This window comes from Dreissena polymorpha, chromosome 12, assembly GCF_020536995.1.
Source record: "Dreissena polymorpha isolate Duluth1 chromosome 12, UMN_Dpol_1.0, whole genome shotgun sequence".
Taxonomy (NCBI): domain Eukaryota; kingdom Metazoa; phylum Mollusca; class Bivalvia; order Myida; family Dreissenidae; genus Dreissena; species Dreissena polymorpha.
This window is the reverse complement of record NC_068366.1, coordinates 5,450,406-5,473,065: the sequence shown is the minus strand read 5'-3', so window position 1 is coordinate 5,473,065 and position 22,660 is coordinate 5,450,406. Positions and strand designations below refer to the sequence as shown.

The window sequence follows — 22,660 nt, the reverse complement described above, 5'->3', positions numbered from 1 at the left end:
TAACGTACAGAAATATGTACTGTGCACGATGTAATTACGTCACCGAGTATACCTATTGGATATCCGAACAAACGTGTATTAATTCGTCGTATTTGAACATAACCCACGCATGCTGGCAAAAACCGCTTATCACAAAAACATTTCCCTATCGCAAATGTAACCCCAAAAACTATGTTACTAACTGCTCGATTAAGAGCAAGACATTTCTTACAACAGTCAATTTGTGCGAAACAGAATCACATTTTCTTGTATTTCACGCTTCTGGTAAGTTCTATAGAAACGAATATTGTGCAGAATGTAACGGTATTGAAAGGTCGGAAATGTTTTGCAAAAGAAATATTTTTGTGACTATAACAGAATTTTCAGGTGATGCTTATCAACCAGACTCATTCCGAATATTAGTTGACCTTAACCAAAGATACAATATTCCACCGTTACTACAAACTGCGTGTGGGAATGACGAACTCTACGACCCGACTCGCGGAGTTTGCAGAGAAACCATGTGTCCTAAATTAACAGGATGGCATAACGGCCAATGCGTGGACTTGCTGGATTCTTTCCCTAGTGATAAAAATGAAAATTGCACTTGGATTAAACTGAACATAGATGAATACGTTTTTGTAGATCAAACTTTGTTGTTTGTCAAAGAAACACAAACGTTATATGAAGAGGACAAATATATTACCAATGGTTCCAGTGTGTTCATATGTAAGAACTTATCCAACGCTTTAACTACTTCCTTTCCGAGCATACATAATACAGTAGAGAGATACGTTACCCTGGTATGTTTGAGTATCTCCGTACTGTCGCTATTTATAACAACGGCTGTTTACTGTGTTTTTGGAAAGCTTCGGAATATGGCAGGAAAGTTGTTACTAAGCCTGATGATCACTCTGATGAATGGGCAGATATCTTTTCTGATATCTTCGGCTTTGCCTGCGTTCCGCGTGTGGTGTCAACTAGTTTCAATTGCAATGCATTACTTGTTTTTGTCGTCGTTCTGTTGGATGAACACGATCTCGATCAACCTATGGACCACCTTCGCAAGGGCTAATGTCAGCCAAGAATCAAAGGGTATACTGGAAAAGCGATACATAAAATGTTTATGTTATGCATTGATCACGCCTGGAATAATAGTGATCTCCGCATTAATTTTTGAATTTTCTAATATAGTCGACGCAGATTCTCAGCTAAGACCGACGTATGGAAAAAGCATATGCTGGATAACATCTCGGGATGCATTACTGTTGTTCTTTTTGGGTCCGCTTGCACTCATGAAAGCGTTCGACATCGTAGCATTCTTTGTAACCGCATGCCACATCGCATCCGCAAGGCGCAAATCAAAGGCTGCCAATAGGAAAAATACGTGTACATTGATCGTGTATTTAAAATTGTCAATCATCATGGGACTCACTTGGGCACTAGCGTGTGTTGCATCGTTCGTCGACTCTGTAGTTCTTTGGTATCTCTTTATTGCATTCAATTCTTTACAAGGGTTATTCATTGCGCTAGGTTTTTTAAGCACTAAACGTGTTCGAAGACTGGTCAGAGAGGCGTATGTGTCGTCAACGTTGTCATCACAGCTGACGTCCTGAGGCCATTAAGTTCCTACATAGCCACGATGATATTGCATGAAACCATTTAACGTTGCAAGTAATTTTCATTATGAAATTCAATTCAATGTAATTTAAACCAAATGCCTTTTTTCTTGTTTGTGTTTTTGATATTGCGTGTTGTGTCAATGTTTATACTATACAGTAAACAGTTCTCTCATTGCAATGTGTTTATTATTGCCCTTCCGACATTAATAATTGCTTTAACAACGCTACAAAAATGTTTGAAGAATCACATTTGTCGGTCCAAACGTTAGAGGGAGTGGATTAAACAATTGTTTGTTTAATTGGCGGAACGTATTTATCTTTCGGATGTCAGCATTTCAATGTTGTATCAGCCATCTTTTTTTGACATAAATTATGTAAAAGTCCTTATGCACACTGTATATGTGACCCCAATGTGGGTCATATTTAAAACAGCATGGATACACATAGCAAAGTTTACAACTCTTGTATAGTCAATATATACACGTATGTTGGTTAAGTTCTCGTGTGGTAATTGTTTTTTTTTTTGCAGGACCACTCTGTCTGATATAATTGCTCGGTTAGATTACGTTCGTGCCACGGTAATTTATATTATTTTGCTATAAATCTATCCAATCATGTGAGAGAGACACATTCGATTAGTTCGTTTATTGTATAACTTTTGTCCGTTATCATCCATCAAGACTTACCAGGTAAAGTAAAAAAAAGTCCTGAACAAAATGTTGATAATCCAATAATCCAAAACAAAATTCATCCTAATCAAGTATGCACTTGATTTATTAAACAAAGATATTAAAACACTATACGTATGGCGGCCGCTAACATTGAAAAGATCATCAACAAAATATGAGTTGGTAAATATAATAACAAACAAAATATACCATTTCAAATGGATTCAACATGACGAATTTATTAATCCTGATAAAATAAAAAGATGTTAACGATAAATGAAAAAAAATGAAGCGGTATGCATGTGAATTTCGAAACAATCAAATAGTTTTGATTGTGTCTTCGATGAATATTTCGAATATTGGATAGAGACAATGTAAACATGGGCTTTTTGTAAAACATGCATGCCCCCATATGTGCTGTCATTTGTATTGGCAGCCATTGTGTGAATACGTTTTTTGTCACAGTGACCTTGACCTTTAGCCTAGTGACCAGACAATCAATAGGGGTCATCTGCCAGTCATTATCAATGTACCTATGAAGTTTCATGATCCTAGGCCTAATTATTCTTGAGTTATCATCAGGAAACCATTTTACTGTTTCGAGTCACCGTGACCTTGGCCTTTGACATAGTGACCTGAAAATTAACAGGGTTCATCTGCCAGTCATGATCAATGTTCCAATGAAGTTTCATGATCATAGGCATAAACATTCTTGAGTTATCATCCTGAAACCATTTTACTATTTCGAGTCACTGTGACCTTGACCTTAGACCTAGTGATCTGAAAATCAATAGGGGTCATTTACCAGTCATTATCAATGTACCTATGAAGTTAGATGGTCCTAGGCGTAAGCATTCTTGAGTAATCATCCGGAAACCATTTTACTGTTTCATGAGCTTCGCCAATTTGTACCACTGACTTGTACATATAAAGTCAAATATAAAACACATCTATATATGTTTAAATTGTATCTAATAAATTCAGAAGTTTGATGGATTCGTGGATATGTATACTCTAAACAAGAGAAAAAAACTCGATGTCACAACATAATTTCGATATGGTTCGAACTTCGTTCAGTCGAGAAACTATTAAAAAAGTAACAAAATTATGTTATTGTGTCGTTTGTTCAGAAAAGATGTTGTGCATTGGTGGATATGTTTCCGAATCTAATATTATAATACAAAATATACACAATTGTAAAAACATTATTTTTAATATAAAGTGTAATTTTTATCATGATTTTTGTAATTGAACAAAAAATAACGTAAAATCATAATTTCTGGTAAATGTAAATCGATCGTTGCTGACTTAATTAAAGTTAATATTATGCATGAACAAAATGGATTATATTTGATTGTATGAACCCGTGGGTCGGGTAAGTTTGAACAATATGTGACACCTCTCTCCCCCCCCCAAAAAAAAATTTTTTTATTAATAAATAAACTAAAATTGATGTTATTGTCTTCCGGGCTGTATTAGCTAAAACAAACACATATTATATATGTTCTGTATCAGAGAATCAGATCATTATATTTAGCTCGCGTTAAAGTTCAACATAGTATGAGTAATACAAAGGGAATGACGGCGCAATATAATTACAGGTGATGCAAGGTAATTTTACGCAATTTGTACAATTAGGCGTGCCTATATGTGCAATTAATATTTGTCAGATCAAGTGACAGTTGTGTTCGGCCTAAAGTACACCAATCCTACTTAGCAGTTTATTTACAATGAACAGTAATTAGTTTTTGTCTGCCACAGGGAATCTTTCTACGTACAAATGTTGTGCACCAAGATTTATAACATTTCGTTTAAACAATGTGCATGTGTGGCCGCTTTTTAAAGTGATAAGACATGAGAAATTGTTCTATGTATTTTCACTCAGACTCATTTTAAAGATTTGCGGATTTCTCTACCGGTGATTTGTTTGTAGGTTGATTTATTTATTTCTATACATGCACATTAAATACGGTAATACAAATCTAAAGATACTTGTTATATTATTATACATATATACTCAATGTTTGATTCTTGTAGTGCATCATAAAACATTTTTGAAATATGACTTACTTATCGACTGTAAAATATATGTTTGAATATCATGTACGGACAAAAATGTACTCGTTCACTGCCAATGTTGATATGGCTAATTTGATGCTTTCATCAAATGACACTACTTTTTACACTGATTTAAAATGAATACGTTATTTGGAAGAAAATCTATTAAACATTGCGTCTAGTAATTGATGGTAATAAAGCATACATCCAGCAATATACTAAGAAAGCAAAACGCGTGATATATAACTGGCCAGTTATTATTGTATTTGCAGTTACTAGTGTTTCTAAATAATTAGTATTTATATATCATTTTAAATTATAGTCCAAATATTGCATAATTATGTAGAGGATCCTCAAAACAATATTTCTGAATACAAAAATGACAAACACTAGTAGAAATCTCCAAATGAATTTGTAGTTCTAATTTTTATTTTAGTGGACGCCATGTTTACCAAGGCATATATCTGGTTATTGTGTGTGCAGTATTACACAAACGATACTAGGAAGTAGTACTGACCCAGCATTAATAGGCGATGGGCATACATCTACCGAAAAAACATCACCGCTTGTCAGTTGGAAAGCTCTGAGGAACATTGATTCTCTAAATTGCCTTAAGAAAAGGTCTTGTCCTGAGACTCATGACACCGAAGTAATGCATTGTTATTGCGATAACCTTTGCGGAACGTTGAACGACTGTTGTGTAGGGTATACGAGGGTGCAAAACGTTAAACTGCAGCCTCAGCAATTTATTTGCTCCAATATGATAGTGGATGAGTATGTTTGGTGTATTGTAATGGTTGGAAAATGAGCCTCAAAATGGTAAGATACTGAGGTGAAAGAGGTTTGTGAAAGTCGTTTGATTTTTGACAAAAATAATATTTTGCAAGTTACGCCCGTCACAGACATAGTTGACATAACTTACAGAAATATGTACTGTGCACGATGTAATTACGTTACCGAGTATACCTATTGGATATCCGAACAAACGTGAATTAATTCGTCGTATTTGAACATAACCCACGCATGCTGGCAAGTACCACTTATCACAAATACATTTCCCTATCGCAAATGTAAACCTGAAAACTGTTACTACCTGCTCGAATGAGAGCAAGAAATTTCTTACAGAAGTCAATTTGTGCAAAACAGAATCACATTTCCTTGTATTTCACGCTTCTGGTAAGATCCATAGAAACGAATATAGTGCAGAATGTAACGGCATTCAGAGGTCGGAAATCTTTTGCAGTATAAATATTTTTGTGACTAGAGCAAGTTCTTCAGGTGATGGTTATCAACCAGACTCATTCCGTATATTAGTTGACCTTAACCAAAGATACAAAATTCCGCCGTTACAACCAACTACGTGTCGAAATGACGAACTCTACGATCAAACTCGCGGAGTTTGCAGAGAAACCCTGTGCCCTAAATTTACAGTATGGGAAAATGGCCAATGCGTGGGCTGGCTGGATTCTTTCCCTGGTTATAAAAAAGAAAATTGCACTAGGATTAAACTGAACATGGATAAATACGTTTTTGTAGATCAAACTTTGTTGTTTGTCAAAGAAACACAAACGTCATACGAAAAGGACAAATATATAACAAATGGTTCCGGCGTGTTTATAATTATGTAAGAACTTGTCCAACGCTGTAACTCAGCCATTTTCAAGTATCCATAATACAGTGGAGAGATGTTACCATTGCATGTTTGAGTTTCTCTATTCTGTCGCTATTTATAACAACTGGTGTTTACTGTCTCATTGGAAAGCTTCGGAATATGGCAGGAAAGTTGTTACTAAGCCTGATGATTACTCTGATGAATGGGCAGATATCTTTTCTGATATCTTCGGTGTTGCGTGCGTTCCCCGTGTGGTGTCAACTAGTTTCAATTGTAATCTATTTCTTGTTCTTGTCGTCGTTCTGTTGGATGAAAACGATCTCGATCAATCTATGGACCTCCTCCCATAGGGCTGATGTCAGCCAAGAATCAAAGGGTATACTGGAAAAGCGATACATACAATGTTTATGTTATGCATTTATCACGCCCGGAATAATAGTTATCTCCGCATTAATTGTAGAATTTTCGAATGTAGTCGACGCAGATTCTCTTCTTTATGGGTCCGCTTAAAAGCGATCGACATCGTAGCATTCTTTGTAATCACATGCTACATCGCATCCGCCAGGCGCAAATCAAGGGCAGCCAATGGGAAAAGTACGTGTACATTAATCGTGTATTTAAAATTGTCAGTCATAATGGGACTCACTTGGGCACTGGCGTGTGTTGCATCGTTCGTCGACTCTGTAGTTATTTGGTATCTCTTTATTGCATTCAATTCTTTACAAGGGTTATTAACTGCGCTATGTTTTTTAAGCACTAAACGTGTTCGAAGACTGGTCAGAGAGACGTATGTGTCGTCAACGTTGTCATCACAGTTGACGTCCCGAGGCCATTAAGTCCCTACACAGCCACGATGATATTGCATGAAACCCTTTAACGTTGCAAGTAATTTTCATTATGAAATTCATGTTATTTAAACCAAATGCCCTTTTTCCTGTTTGCGTTTTTGATATTGCATGTTGTGTCAATGTTTATGCTGTAAACATTAAAGAGTTCTCAACATGTAATGTGTTTATTACTTCCCTTCCGACATTAATACTTGCTTTTACAACGCTACAAACAAAAAACGTTTAAAGAATCACATTTGCCGGTTCAAACATAAGAGGGAGTGAATGAAACAACTGTTTGTTTAATTGGCGGAACGTTTTAATCTTTCGGATGTAAGTTTTCCAATGTTGTATCAGCTATCATTTTTGTCACATAAATTCTGTTAAAGTCCTTGTGCACGCTGTATATGTGACCCAACATGTGCGTTATATTAAAACAGCATAGATATATTTTGATCACCAATATCAAAATTTGAAACTCTTGTAAAGTAAATATACATGAAGTTCTAGTTCTCCTATTGCAATGGTATTTTTCCTTTAAGTGCCACTTGGTTTGATACAATTGTTCGGTGTGTTTACTGTTGTTACACGGCCATCAATACTTTTTGGCTTAAAATCTATCAAGCCATGTAAGTGAGACACATTCGATTAGTTTGTTAATAGTATATTAATATATAACTATTGTTGGTTATCATCCATCAAGACTTACCGGTAAAGTAGGTCTTGAAAAAAAGGCCAATATCCCAAAACAAAATTGATCCATACAAATCAAGTATAATTCGATTTATTTACCAACGATATCTAAACACTTAAAGTCTGGCGGTTATCAAATAATCATCAACATAATATGAGTTGGCTAATATGATAACACATAAAATCAACAATTTCAAATGCATTTAACATGATGGAGCTATTAATCCTAACAAAATAATAAGTTGTTTACTATAAATCAAAACTCTCTGGAATTAACTACATGGAAGTATGACAGGGCATTCAATCAAAACAACAAGCAAATAAGAAAATCAAAGTGGTGCATGTTAATTTTGATAAAATTGAACAGTTTTGATTTTGTCTTCAATGAATACTTTGAATATTGGATAGAAGCCAAATGCTAATACAGAAAATGTAGAATACAACAAAAGACACAAACTTTTGGCAACACATGATAAAGTTAAGTCATACAAAATAAATTTATTTTAGATGACATATTGATACATATTGATACAAAATGTTGATGAAAACCATGTGAATGAAGGATTCATGTATATTGCAAAACATCAGCATAACGCAAAAGAAATGCTAAAACCAGCATTATTTTATACATAATGTTTAATATAGGGTTGGTGGCAAGGTATAGTACATTATAATACATTAACGATAAGGTTACATTATGTTCCTTACTGCTAACACTTATATTGACAACATTGTTCTGATGGCAATCATGACATGTATTAAACTATGTGCTTTTGTTTTTGGTCCTTTTATTCAATAAGTAATACAATCTTCATTTACTTACTTATTTGATGTAGTATGAAACTCAAAAAGTATGAATTATAACAAATGGCTGAGATTCAATAAAAGCTTTTTAGAGGATCCATATGGACAATAACATGACTGATGCGTCAAGTGGGCAGTTTTTCACAAGTTGATGGTGTGATAGTGAATTCCATCAGCCAGCAGAGAGAGTGGAACCATGCCGAACAATCAACAAGTACCATACAACTCACTAGAACACCAGTCTTTATTACATATTTCCTCAGGATAAACAAGAGGGCCATGTGTCCTATGGCGCTCACTTGAGACCCCATGGAACAAGACTTATCTTAAAATGTGTGAGCAGATTAATGAAAAAATGGTCCAAAAAAGTTACTTCTAAGTATTAATGAATATTTTTTTAATTTCACCTAGTGATCTAGTTTTTCAGCTCACAATAAATGTGACTTCAAGAGTGTTTACAAGGTTTTACTATAGCCATATAAGAAAAATACCCAGCCCCAGACAGCCATGTTTTCCACGGTCTGGAACCATTTTGATTCTCAGCCCAGGGTCTGTATTCACTAACCGATTCTTAGACTTGCCTCCACTGGTGATTATGTCATTAACAAAATGTTCTATAGGAAGAATAATATAGATTGAGGTGTTTACTGCAGGGTTTGACTCAAAATTAAAGAAATTCTTGAATATTCTAATTTAAAGAATTTTCTTTATTCTTAGACATAAGTCAAAGAATTGTTTGGTGAATACGGGCCCTGATAATATAAGAACAAATGTTCTGACCAAATTTCATGAAGATTGGACTAAAAATGTGACTTGTAGAGTGTTAACAAGGTAAATGTTGATGCCACACAACGGACGTTGCACAACAGACGCCGCATGACGGACAAAAGGTGATCACAAAAGGTAAACATGAGCACATTGTGCTCGGGTGAGCTCAAAACAAATTAAACATATTCTTATAAAAACGTTTGATGATTATCTATACTTCGTAGTAAATAGTATATATTAAATCAATCCATAATACAAACTTAAAGGGGCCTTTTCACAGATTTTGGCATTTTTTAACTTATTCATTAAATGCTTTATATCGATAAATGTAAACATTGGATCGTAAAAGCTCCAGTAAAAAATCAAGAATAAAATTAAAAAAAGGAAAAGAACATTGCCCGGACCAGGTTTCGAACCAGTGACCCCTGGAGTCCTGCCAGAGTACTGAAGTAAAAACGCTCTAGCCTACTGAGCTATTCCGCCGAGTACATACATGTGAAGTATTTTATACCTTATATAAGCAATCTTCGTAGTTTCACAAAATTTAACGACAAAAACAGAACTCTCCAAATAATTCAATCGTTTCGCGTTGCAACGCTTTATAATTTTTAGGTTTTAAAATCGTCAAAAGATGCATATAATGGCTATATTAGACCATGGTAAATGTTCAGTATTACTGTTTCCTCACAAATATCATAACTAAAACGAAAATTTGCGAATCTGAAACAACTTTTTTCAATTTTGTCAATTTACCAAAGCGTGAAAAGATCCCTTTAAGTAATGTGAACATCTTAAATTGGAAAAAGGTTTTGCCAATGTCACAATGAAAGTTACTCATATGTATAATACATAACACATACTAGTACTCCACTTCTTAGCTGTTGAAATCCTGAACAGATTTCGTAGCGTGAAATACATGTATAATGTAGCTTTATTTTATTGCGGAAATACTCCAGTATTTTAGTAAGAGTATCTATACATATTGTCAGAACCTGCAGTATGTATTCCATAGTGACTAAATTATATAAAATGAGGTAACTCGCCAGAAAATTGTTGTTTTCATGAATATAATTATTGATAAGCCAACTTTAAGATAACACATCCATTTAAATTATACAATCTGCAAAATGCAATTCAAATAATACTTTACATAAATTAAAAAATAAAATAAAAGGGAAATTGTAAGATTTTTAATTCTTATATATTTGCATGCTTTCCTAAAAAACTTTATACATGTACACATTCATAAGTGAACGCTTTTTATAATGTAGTTTTAATGTAATGTAAAACGCATTTACAACACAATTGCACACTATTGTTACAATCGATGTAAAACTTCAATTTGTGTTTAATTTGTATGAAATTGATAAAGTGAATGTATGGACTGACAAAAATATGTATGCAATAGACTTACCCCCCGAATGGCCGAGTATAGAAAACTCCACTAATCCCTCAGTACAAACAACGCTGGTCCATTTTATCAACCAATTAAATAATAACGCTTGATAAGGTGTGTGATTTTGAAAGGAGTATATATGAGTCAGCTATATTTGTACCAGCAGATTAGTGTTTTCTTTTTAAAAAGGTAGTTTTTTGGGATACATATATTCTAACTGGAGAAAACATGTTAAAGGGAAATCTTCACATATCTTGGCTGGGAGAAAAACTATCTATAAAATAGTTTTCTAGACTCAATGATTTGAGTCTAGAAAGTATAAAATAATGGTTTCATGCTTACAATATAAACTGTAAAATACTAAGAGTGAAAAATAAAATGCTATAAAATAAATGGTACATAGAAACAATTCTAAATCATAAAAATATTTACATCATTTAAAATATATTGAATTGTAATGCAGATTCACATATTCTGGAATCATACGTGAAAATAAAAATATCAATAATGTACAAATAACTAGTTAACATAATCATTAGAGATTGCATACACAAATGATATCAGATGTAAGTGGCAACTTTTATAATCACCAGTTATACACAATTATATCAAACAGTAGTAGAAGCTTATGCTATTTGGTAATGGCAACTGTTGCTTTGAGACTTTGGGAAACATTACTAAAACAAAATGATACATAAGAATGATGAAGCCATTATTGATAAAAATTGATTAATGATCATCACCGTGCATTGATAAAATTGTTTTTTAACAACTATTTTTGACAACTGTTTTGTTAAATTATAATAATCATAATACAGTCGAATCTGACCTAACGCCCACCTGAAATTAACGGCCACCTGCAGACAACAACGGTCAGTCTGGAATCCCCCCGACAAAAAACACTCTATATTACACTTGAAAATAACGGTCACCTGTCCATAACGGCCACTATATTTAACTCCAAAATTCATGTTTGAACTGAAATCAACGGTCACGCGTCAGTCGTCTCGAGTCACGAAAATTAAAAACAGCACATCATTTGTACGTCTATTTTGCGGTTAAAGCGGCTGAGAGCGGTAATTGCCTTTGATATAATAAAAGCAGCCCGCTGCGAGTAAACAAATAATAAGGTGTTAAGAAGGTTTGTTTTCCGGGGATAATTGTGGGGGTATCTTCAAAAGAAAATATGTCAGCCTTTGTGACACGTTTAAAGTAATTATCGCTTATTAAATGACCGCTAATTAGTACATTGTACTTAAAACCTTGAGTATCGATTTGAAAATAACATTTTCTGATAATTCTTTAAAATTAATCTAAAATATGACACGAAATACAGCAGGTTGAACAATCTGGTGTTTAAGTGGTTCACCGAGTCTCCGGCTCGTTTGATAAATTGTAACACATTTTTTGCGTATTTTTCTTTGAATGAGAACGGTACAGTTAGACCGTACTATCGGTTTGACAGCGAATCCGCTTTTTAGACTTGTACGGACGTGACGTCAATGGCACGTGACAAGCTTTATTTACTGAATGAACAAGATGCACGAGTAAACAATGATACTAGCGTTGATAAAGTCATTGCTTTAGTTTAACAATATGAAATTAAATCAATCTATAAGATATTTTTCTGTATTATTCAATGTAAATTAATTCTGTTATTATGCTTAGTTAACGGCAATGAGCATTTGTTTTAACACTGTATGCAAACGACTGGGCGTGGTAACGATACTACCAACTGACTAACCATCTTAAAATTGTGATCCATATTCAATGGTCACCTGTGGACAACGGTCACTTTGGTCATTTCCCTTGGATGACCGCTGAATTTAGGTTTGACTGTAATATTAAAGTAGAGAGAACTTTTTGTAAATGATTTAACCAGTATATATAAGGATCATGGAAATATGGCACTTAAAGAAAATGGGAATATTTGATACTGATTTTGGTATTCAATACCATCCTTTGTATTGCTAGCAAAAAACATGGGGTTAATTGTATTTTTCACAATGAAACTTAATTATAAAATTATGAGCACAATTTCAATATTAACTGAAAGATTTTCGTTCATTTTAAAGTTTAATATCAAGATTTGTTTATGTTCAGACTGTTATGTTCATATATTTAGTTTAAATGTTTTTATTATTAAATCCACACATTTCAAGTTCCACAAATTGTGTACGAGTATGTTTTATAATATTGAATGAATTACATACATTTTCTGTATACAGCTGTGTCCCTTAAATTACTTGTATTGAAGCAAAAGGAGCCAAGACAACATGAGGGTAAAATATCTTTTTTGTAGAACTTTCACATGTGGTCAAGACATGAATCAATGCATACTTGCTATGAACAAGAGCACCGCATAACGGGTGCCATCGCTCGGCTGTGGGTGCATTTTTAAATAAATGAAAGCTTGTCAGAACAATGTTTTTTTTAAGAGGTCACAGTGACCTTGACCTTTGACCTAGTGACCCAAATATGGGTGAGGCGTGTAGAACTCATCACAGTGAAGCTACATATGAAGTTTCAAAGTTGTAGGTGGAAGCACTTTGATTTTATAGCCAATGTTCAAAACCTTGACAAAATGTAAAGGTTTTAGCACGATGTGGACAAGGAGATGGCTATGACAATACTTCTGGTTTTGCCTGAAAACAGCCAAGCTAATAAAATGGAGCATTTCATAAACCTGAAGGGCAGAGCAGCACTGAGTTGAGACCAATATTGATTGATCAACTGTCATCTGAGTGTACATTGTTCCATTCATGAAACGTGTACTTTCTGATTGTTTTGAGGTTGACATTTGACAGAATATTACAAATCAGACTTATGGAATATGTATTTTCTAACTGGTTTCATGCTTTTATAGGTCAAAAGTGAATCTGCATTTCTTATTCAGTTTCAGATAAATATAGGTCTACAAATATTTCAATTATAGAACCTCTATTTTTTAGCTGTTTTGATGTCACTATATATTATACAAATTAACCAGTATTTTATGACTGGTTTCAGGCAGATACCAGGTCTGTATATCACACTAATTGAACGTCTACTTGCTGGTCAGTTTTAGGTAACAAGTCTTCATATGTCGCTAATAGAATCTGTATTTTCTGGCTGGTGTCAAGTTTATGTAGGTTTTCGTGGTTTCGTTAGTACAATACTCAATAATGGAATCTGGATATTTTGGCTGGTTCCAAGTTTATGCAGGTATTCTTGGTTGCCTTGGTTACATATCTCACTAATGGAATCTGTATTTTTTGGCTGGTTTCAGGTTTATGTAGGTATTCTTAGCTTCCTCACTCTCCTCTGTCTTGATCTCTGTGAACTTTTGACCCTTCGTGTTAACAACCTGGTTGTCAAGGTAACGTACAAGCTTTTTTGGTTCCTGAAACAAAAATAGAGATGGATTTTTTATGAGAGAATACTTTTTTAAGCTGCAAGACACACATTACAGATGGAATAATTTGCCATGCTGTTGTTTGAGAGCATTTGAATATAATTAACGAACAATTGTGTTGATTTCTACCATTAAAATAAAGCTTTTTATTTTGAAATGTATTAAATGTAATTACTTATATATATATATTGCCTGTAAACTCTATACCGTGTGAAGTGGGATGCTCTTGACTCTCGCAGACCTATTCACAAGGAAAAATAAATGTTTTAAATGGAAACAAAAGAAAAAAGAAGGGCTATCCCTGAGATCAGTTTATTTATGGATTAAAGATAGTATGGACCAACATCTTGGGTTTGCAATCATGCAACTTACTGCTTTTGGCACCTTTGGTTTGTATTGCTTCTTGTCTTCATTCACATCTATGAAGGCATACCTGGGAGGAAATACTCATGTCATTATTGGCAGTGTCATTCATACCCACTCATACAGATCTGTTTATAGACCATTTACATACAGAGTTAGCCATTATACATATGAGCCTTGCTCTGTGAAAAGGGGGTTTAATGCATGTGTGTAAAGTGCAGTCTGCACAGGCTAATCTAGGACGACATTTTCCGCTTTATGATATTTTTGTTTAAAGAAAGTCTTTTTTCAGAAAAAATCCAGTTTAGGCGGAAAGTGTTGTCCCTGATTAGCCTGTGCGGACTGCACAGGCTTATCTGGGACAACACTGTACGCACATTCATTTAACCCCCTTTCCATAGAGCAAGGCTCATATATAAAGTTTTATACATATACAAAGTTTGTGTAAAATAAAATCATTCTTTAGATTTACCAATGGCAAATGAATATTTATACACTTAAGATAGCAAAATGTCAGCGACATTAGTTGAATGCTAATCAGTTGTTTTACACCATTTTGGAAAATGGCCTCCCAGAATTGGGGAAAATAGTGTTGTTTTGACTGTATTTTATTTCGCTTACATTCAGTTTTAATTTGAGAATAAAGGTGTTTTAATATTATAGTTAATAAGGTTCAACTTAAAGAGCTGAATAGAAAATGTTTCAATATATAATGTTTTATCTTGATCCCTAATGCTGTATTCAAGATATTTCCTGGACAAAATGTATGCATGAACATTCTCATGTGCAATAAGTGTGAAATTATGTAAGCACGAATTATACTCTGCACTTCCACTCATTGTGACCTTCAAATATACTTTAGTTCAATTATGATACCTCTTGCTATTTTAGATATATGCACAATTTAAGCATAACAACTCATGAAAGGTAATAACTTTAAAAATATGGAAGCAAAAGTGACGGCTCTTTGAACTTAACATCACTTCAAATTAATATACCCATTTTTAGTTTTAAGTTGACACCTCTTTCATTTTTTGAATTATGCTCTGGGAAAAAATAAGTGCACAAAATTAACAACAGGTATTAATTATACAAATATTGGAGTAAGATTTAAATATTTAAATTTAAAAAAATAAACAAAGGGCATGTTGTTGTATAATGTATAACTTTCAACCTAGGAAAACAAAAATAGCACATGGTTGACTTCAATTACAAGCAAACAATGCTTGCACGTTTAAAGGTTGTATGTTTTAATTTATTAGAACCCTTCCGGAGAAGTTTTGGTCTACTGACAGACTGACAGACGGATGGACAGAAAGAAGTAGTGACTGTTTTACTGACATACGGACAGACAGACAAATGGACAGACAGAAGGAGTGACAGTTTGACTGACAGACGGACAGACAAAACGACAGACAGATGGACTGAATGTGGCTTGAGGTGATTGACTCCTTTGGAATAAAAAGCAGGACGTTGACTTATAACAGACTGACTGCTTCGTCTTGATATATAACTTCCACTTAAATAACTAACTATCCAAACACTCTTATTTCTTAAGAAACATTACAAACATAAGGATATTTAATAAATTGGAAAAAATTAAATTACAATTGTGGCAAATTTTACTTACCTTTCCATCAACATTTCCTTTGCCTTCTTATCATCCAACTGACTGATTGTCTGAGGTCTTTTGACCTTTGGCTAAATTAAAATTGGAAGAACAATAACTACATGTTGATTTTCTAAACTACTTACTGTTTTAAATCCTTTAGATAGGTAAATTGAAAACATAGTTTTTTTACAATACATTTATATTCGTTCATGGTGAATGAATGTTTCCATAAAACTTCAAATAACATGCTAGTTAAACACAATCTGGTGTTCAATATTTCATCAATTGTTGTTTTTTTCAATGTATTGTGTTATTCCAAGCTAGGATGCCTGTCAGCTTCTAACACACAACATAACACTGCAACTACTCCATCCAAAGTAAACTTATTAAGCTGAACAAGTGTTAATATGAGTTTTATTCTGAGAAAACTGGGCTTAATCATGTGCATAAAGGGTCATCCCAAAGTAGCCTGTGTAGTCTGTACAGGCTAATCAGGGACCACACTGGATTTTCTTTTAGAATTGACTTTCTTTAAACCAAAAATTATATAAAAGTGAAAAGTGTTGCCCCAGATTAGCCTGTGATGTATCTACGCACATGCATTTAACCCAGTTTTCCCATAACGCAGCTGATAAAAGTAACAGTCCATGTTAGCGTTACCAGTAGCCAAAATAGCCAATGCTATTGAAGTCTCAAATTGGCTTCTAACATTTGCAAATATAATTTTGAAATAAAGCAGAATTTAACTTAAATTAACTTTTCGGAGCTAACATTCATAATAACATGAATTTTGGCTACTTGATGAGATTTTTTAGCGCCAACCTGGCCGGTGTTCTCACCTTCTTGTCCTGTGTGATAGAAGCCCCAGTCTCGTGTCTAGTGAGGACAAGTTGAACCGCCCCTTCAAGATCACCTCCCGCCCCCCGCACACAATGTTCCAACTCCAACCGCACTGAGTCTGGGACAGCTCCGACAGCTGATCTACCTGTGCGTCAATGTCCTCACTTGATGACTCAGACGAGCTCTGTAAGGAAACATGATGTAAGACAGGGAGTTTTGCCCATTTGGGAAAAGAATGTGTACCAACCACATTGGCAGAAAGTTGCGCAAAAAACTGAAATTTGGAAAATTGGTATTGTGAAATCTTCAGATTGGGAATAATTGGTTGTTTTAAATGCTTTACAATTAATTGCACAAACCCATCTTAATATTCTTGGCCATACCTTTTTGCTGAAATATAAAGTATTATTGATAATTTTGTTTGTTCACTTGCAGATAATCTGCTTTTGGCAGAAATTGACCGAACTTTCCGTCCTTTTGGGAATTATTTTGATTTATGTTATACATCGATATACATGTACACAAAGACATTTAAAGTCAGATACCAAGAGTTAGTAACTTATGGTCCGCTTTTCAAAAAAAAACCTAATAAGTCCATTTCAAGAATAACTGGCTAAGTCACTTAAATTATTGATTTGTATTACTGTCTTTAATGAATGGTGTAGTTCAAAATAACAGTAACATGCATTTGTTCATTTCAAAAAATAAAAAGAGACATTTGTAAACATGTATGCCCCCCTCCCCCAACTGCAATGGGAAAACGGAGGTTAGTAAATGTGCGTACAGAGTCATCCCAGATTATCCAATCCAGTTTGCAAAGGCTAATCTGGGACAACACTTTCCGCTTTTATGGAATTATACCATTAAAGGAAGTCCTTTCTAAACAAATGAAACCTGCGGACTGCACAAGCTAATCCAGGACGACACTTTATGCACATTAACCCTTTCAGTGCGGGAACCGAATTTTGAAGGCCTTTGCAAACAGTTTGGATCCAGATGAGACGCCACAGAACGTGGCGTCTCATCAGGATCCAAACTGTTTGCTATTCTGATAGTATTCTTGAAAAAAAAATCAAAGAAAATGCTAATTTTAGAACTTCAGCAGACGACAATTTAGCAGACGACAAATTTCCCAGCATGCAAAGGGTTAAGCCCAGTTTTCCTGGAACAATGCTCACATCAATCTTACCCTCTCACTGTCCCCTGCAGAGCCTGCATTCCTGCAGCGCGAGGCTCGTGTCTCAGGCTCCAGTCTGCTGCATGCTCCCTGCACCAGGTCAGAGGTCATAGGAAGGTCAGAGGTCACAGTGGGAGAAGTCGGCTCAGGGGCAGTGCCTGGAAAGGAGTAAGCTGTTTTCAGAAAAATTTAATTGAAAAATAAAATCCTGAATGAAACTGAAAAGGTATAGATAGGGTACTATCTAAACAAAGGTATTACAAAAGATAATTTTTTGTTTAGTATATTCAATTATTTCATGCTATACTATGGCTATTGAGTGAATAATAACTCTGTAATTGAACTCATTAATTTAAAAGCTCACATTCAAGTCTTGTTCTAAGAAAATGAGCTAAAGGTATGTGCGTTAGTGGTGGTCCAAATACGGCATTTCAGGGACAACCCCTTTCTTGGCTTATACTTAATTTTCATTAAGAAGAAACTTAATTTACAAAACAATCCATAAAAGCAGAAAAATTAGCATGTGTGACTAATCAGGGACAACACTTTCAGCAAATACATTAAGCCCAATTTTGTACAGAACCAGGCATATTGAAAATTGTCAGCCTGGGTTATGTGATTACACATGACTCTCTCAATATCTCACCTTGAGACATTTTTGACGCCAACTCAAACATCCAGTCACACACTGCCACACTGTAAAAACACAAGATGTATATTTGATAACTTTACAACTAGAATATTCCTAAGATTATGTATACAAGTAAATACAGAAGCCCTAAAACCTGCAGCCACAATGTCGGACAATGTGTCTTACAGAATTTGCACCTCTGACAATCACTGGCAAATAGCAAAGAAATGAAAGTTTATTCCATTTGAATATTTTATTTCATGCATGTGTTTAATGAATATGATTTATTAAAACATGTTCATATTTAGCAGAATTTGAAACACATAATTGCAGAGTTTCGAAATATTTCAATACCATGAATGTAATGCACTTTACACATGCACAATGATCCTTATTTGATCATTGATAAATTGAAATTATCGCTGAACACTAGATGAGGATATGAGAGTAAAATGTGCTTGAGAATATTGATTGTGATTAAGGATAAATGGAAGTGATTTTCATGCAAATTTTTTTTACTTTTTCTACTTTAGATGTAGATGTGAGACAAGAGGCCCATGAGGGCCTGAATCGCTCTACTGCTTAAAACACTGTCACTGTGACCTTGACCTTTGACCTAGCAACCTGAAAATCAATAGGGATCAACAGCCAGTCATAATCAATGTACCGGTACCTATGAAGTTTTATGATCCTAGGCCTAAGCATTCTTGAATTAACATCTTGAAACAATTTTAATATTTCGAGTCACTGTGACCTTGACCTTTGACCCAGTGACCAGAAAATCAATAGGGTTCCAGTCCTCATTAATATAATGACTGTGAACAAGTTTGAAAAGAATCTGATAACAACTGTGGACTAAATTGGATAAACAAGAAAAAGTAACCATTTTACTATTTCGAGTCACTGTGACCTTGACCTTTGACCTAGAGACCTGAAAATCAATAGAGGTCCATCAGCCAGTCATGATCAATGTACCTATGAAGTTTCATTATCCTAGGCCTAAGCATTCTTGAGTTAACATCTGGAATCCATTTACAATTTCGAGTCACTGTGACCTTGACCTTTAACCCAGTGACCTGAAAATCAATAGGGTTTGAATCCTCATTAATATAAAGAAACTGAACAAGTTTGAAAAGAATCAGATGAAAACTGTGGACTTTATCGGATAAACAAGTTTTTTACTATTTTAAGTCACTGTGACCTTGACCTTTGACCAAGTGACCTGAAAATCAATAGGGTTCGAGTCCTCATTAATATGAAGACACTGAGCAAGTTTAAAAAGAATCGGATGAAACTGTGGACTTTATCGGATAAACAGTTTTTACTGTTTTGAGTCAGTGACCTTGACCTTTGACCCAGTGACCTGAAAATCAATAGGGATTCGAGTCCTCATTAATATAAAGACACTGAGTAAGTTTGAAAGAATCGGATGAAACTGTGGACTAAATTGGATAAACACGTTTTTACTATTTCAAGTCACTGTGACCTTGACCTTTGACCCAGTGACCTGAAAATCAATAGGGTTCGAGTCCTCATTAATATGAAGACACACATGAGCAAGTTTAAAAAGAATCAGATGAAAACTGTGGACTTACTCGGATAAACAAGTTTTTACTGTTTCGAGTCACTGTGACCTTGACCTTTGACCCAGTGACCTGAAAATCAATAGGGTTCGAGTCCTCATTGATATAAAGACACTGAGTAAGTTTGAAAGAATCGGATGAAAACTGTGCACTTTATTGGATAAACAAGTTTTTACTATTTCGAGTCACTGTGACCTTGACCTTTGACCCAGTGACCTGAAAATCAATAGGGTTCGAGTCCTCATTAATGTGGACTTTATCGGTTAAACAAGTTTTTACTGTTTTCGAGTCACTGTGACCTTGACCTTTGACCCAGTGACCTGAAAATCAATAGGGTTCGAGTGCTCATTAATATAAAGACAATTAGTAAGTTGAAAAGAATCTGCTGAAAACTTTGGACTTTATCGGATAAACATGTTTTTACTATTTCGAGTCACTGTGACCTTGACCTTTGACCCAGTGACCTGAAAATCAATAAGGTTCGAGTCCTCATTAATATAAAGACACTGAGTTAGTTTGAAACGAATCGGATGAAAACTGTGGACTATCGGATAAACAAGACAACGTCTACAAACGCACAGACCACCATGCCATCCCATAAGCTCTTCTGCCGGACACTGAGTAAGTTTGAAAGAATCGGATGAAAACTGTGGACTTTATCGGATAAACAAGACAATGTCTAACACACACACAGACAGACAGACACCATGCCATCCCATAAGCTCTTCTGCCTTTGGCAGTAGAGCTAAAAACAAGCGATGTGTTTGTGAAACCACTGTCCCCATATATAGGACCTTTGACCTTGAAGGATGACCTTGACCTTTCACCGCTCAAAATGTGCAGCTCCATAAGATACACATGCATGCCAAATATGAAGTTTCTATATATCTTCAATATTGCAAAAGTTATGGGCAAATTTAAAGTTGGGGCAAACAAACAAACAAACAAACCAACGGACAGGGCAAAAACAATATGTCCCCCACTATAGTGGTGGAGGACATAAAAATGATCCCCACAAAACTTGTTGCTACTATCATATTATTGATATGTCATAGTGCGAACATGTAGATCTGTCATCTTGTTGTAGAGATAATACGAGTTATTTGTTTTGTAGAAATGCATTTTGCTGTACACTAATATTCAATGAAATGATTTTGTATTTATGAAGAATTTTTAAGCAAAACAGTCAAGTGTTTGATATCAAAAAAAGTGCAGAATGAAACTCTGTACAAGCTGATGTTAAAATCATCACAATATATGTACAGACAAAACGTTGTCTCTTTCCAGACCTGTTTTCCACGCAACATACACGGGTAAATGCTAGGGAAATATATCAGCATATGAATAGTAGCTATATCACTGAACACTAGATGGGGAGAGTAAAATGTGCTTGACAATATTTATTGTGATTAAGGATATAAATGGAAATTTAAAAGGTCAACAACACACATGGTAGAGTGAAATCATTTTCTCGCAGATTTGAATAAAGTCTTAAACTATCTGGCAATGAAAGCAACAAGTAAATGCCAAATGCCAATTTGTTCAAATTGACCTCTTGTATGTCAGTCTGTTGGTGGTATTTTTGAATACTGCTTTGGAAATGCCCTTACCTAAAGGTAAAAAATAACAACGTCTGGTGCTGCACACTATTTAAGAATAACAATACACCAAGGAAAACCAATCTCTCCAGAGGGGAATCGGCAAATTAATTGTAAATGAAATTTTTTAGGCGCAAACAACACACTTTACTTTCTTTTCGTCCAGTACCTGTCGATGTCTCCGAAGCCAGGTATGTATGCGTCCATGACCTCGACAAACTGGTCGACATCAATGTTTCTCCCCCACACCACTGCCATCACCAAGGTCCTCCAGTATGGAGAGGACATACTGCAGAACTATCCCATCTACATCACTGAAACATGGTGCTAGTTATGAGAAACTGACAGTACTGCAGAACAATCCCATCTACATCACTGAAACATAGCGCTAGTTATGAGAAACTGACAGTACTGCAGAACTATCCCATCTACATCACTGAAACATAGTGCTAGTTATGAGAAACTGACAGTACTGCAGAACTATCCCATCTACATCACTGAAACATAGTGCTAGTTATGAGAAACTGACAGTTATGCAGAACTATCCCATCTACATCACTGAAACATAGCGCTAGTTATGAGAAACTGACAGTACTGCAGAACTATCCCATCTACATCACTGAAACATAGTGCTAGTTATGAGAAACTGACAGTACTGCAGAACTATCCCATCTACATCACTGAAACATAGCGCTAGTTATGAGAAACTGACAGTACTGCAGAACTATCCCATCTACATCACTGAAACATAGCGCTAGTTATGAGAAACTGACAGTACTGCAGAACTATCTCATCTACATCACTGAAACATAGCGCAAGTTATGAGAACTGACAGTACTACAGAACTATCCCATCTACATCACTGAAACATAGTGCTAGTTATGACAAACTGACAGTACTGCAGAACTATCCCATCTACATCACTGAAACATAGTGCTAGTAATGAAAAACTGACAGGTGCTTAAAACGCAAAATGTTAATGATACATGTGATTGCTTTGGCATTTCCAAATAAGTGTTGAATTACATTACAAAC

General features: G+C 34.9%; 1 pseudogene; it reads right to left on the bottom strand.

The window, feature by feature from the left end:
* Nucleotides 1-7,534: 7,534 nt before the first annotated feature.
* The window catches only part of LOC127853837 (CUE domain-containing protein 2-B-like), a 48,406-nt pseudogene continuing 33,280 nt past the window's right edge, over nt 7,535-22,660 (bottom strand).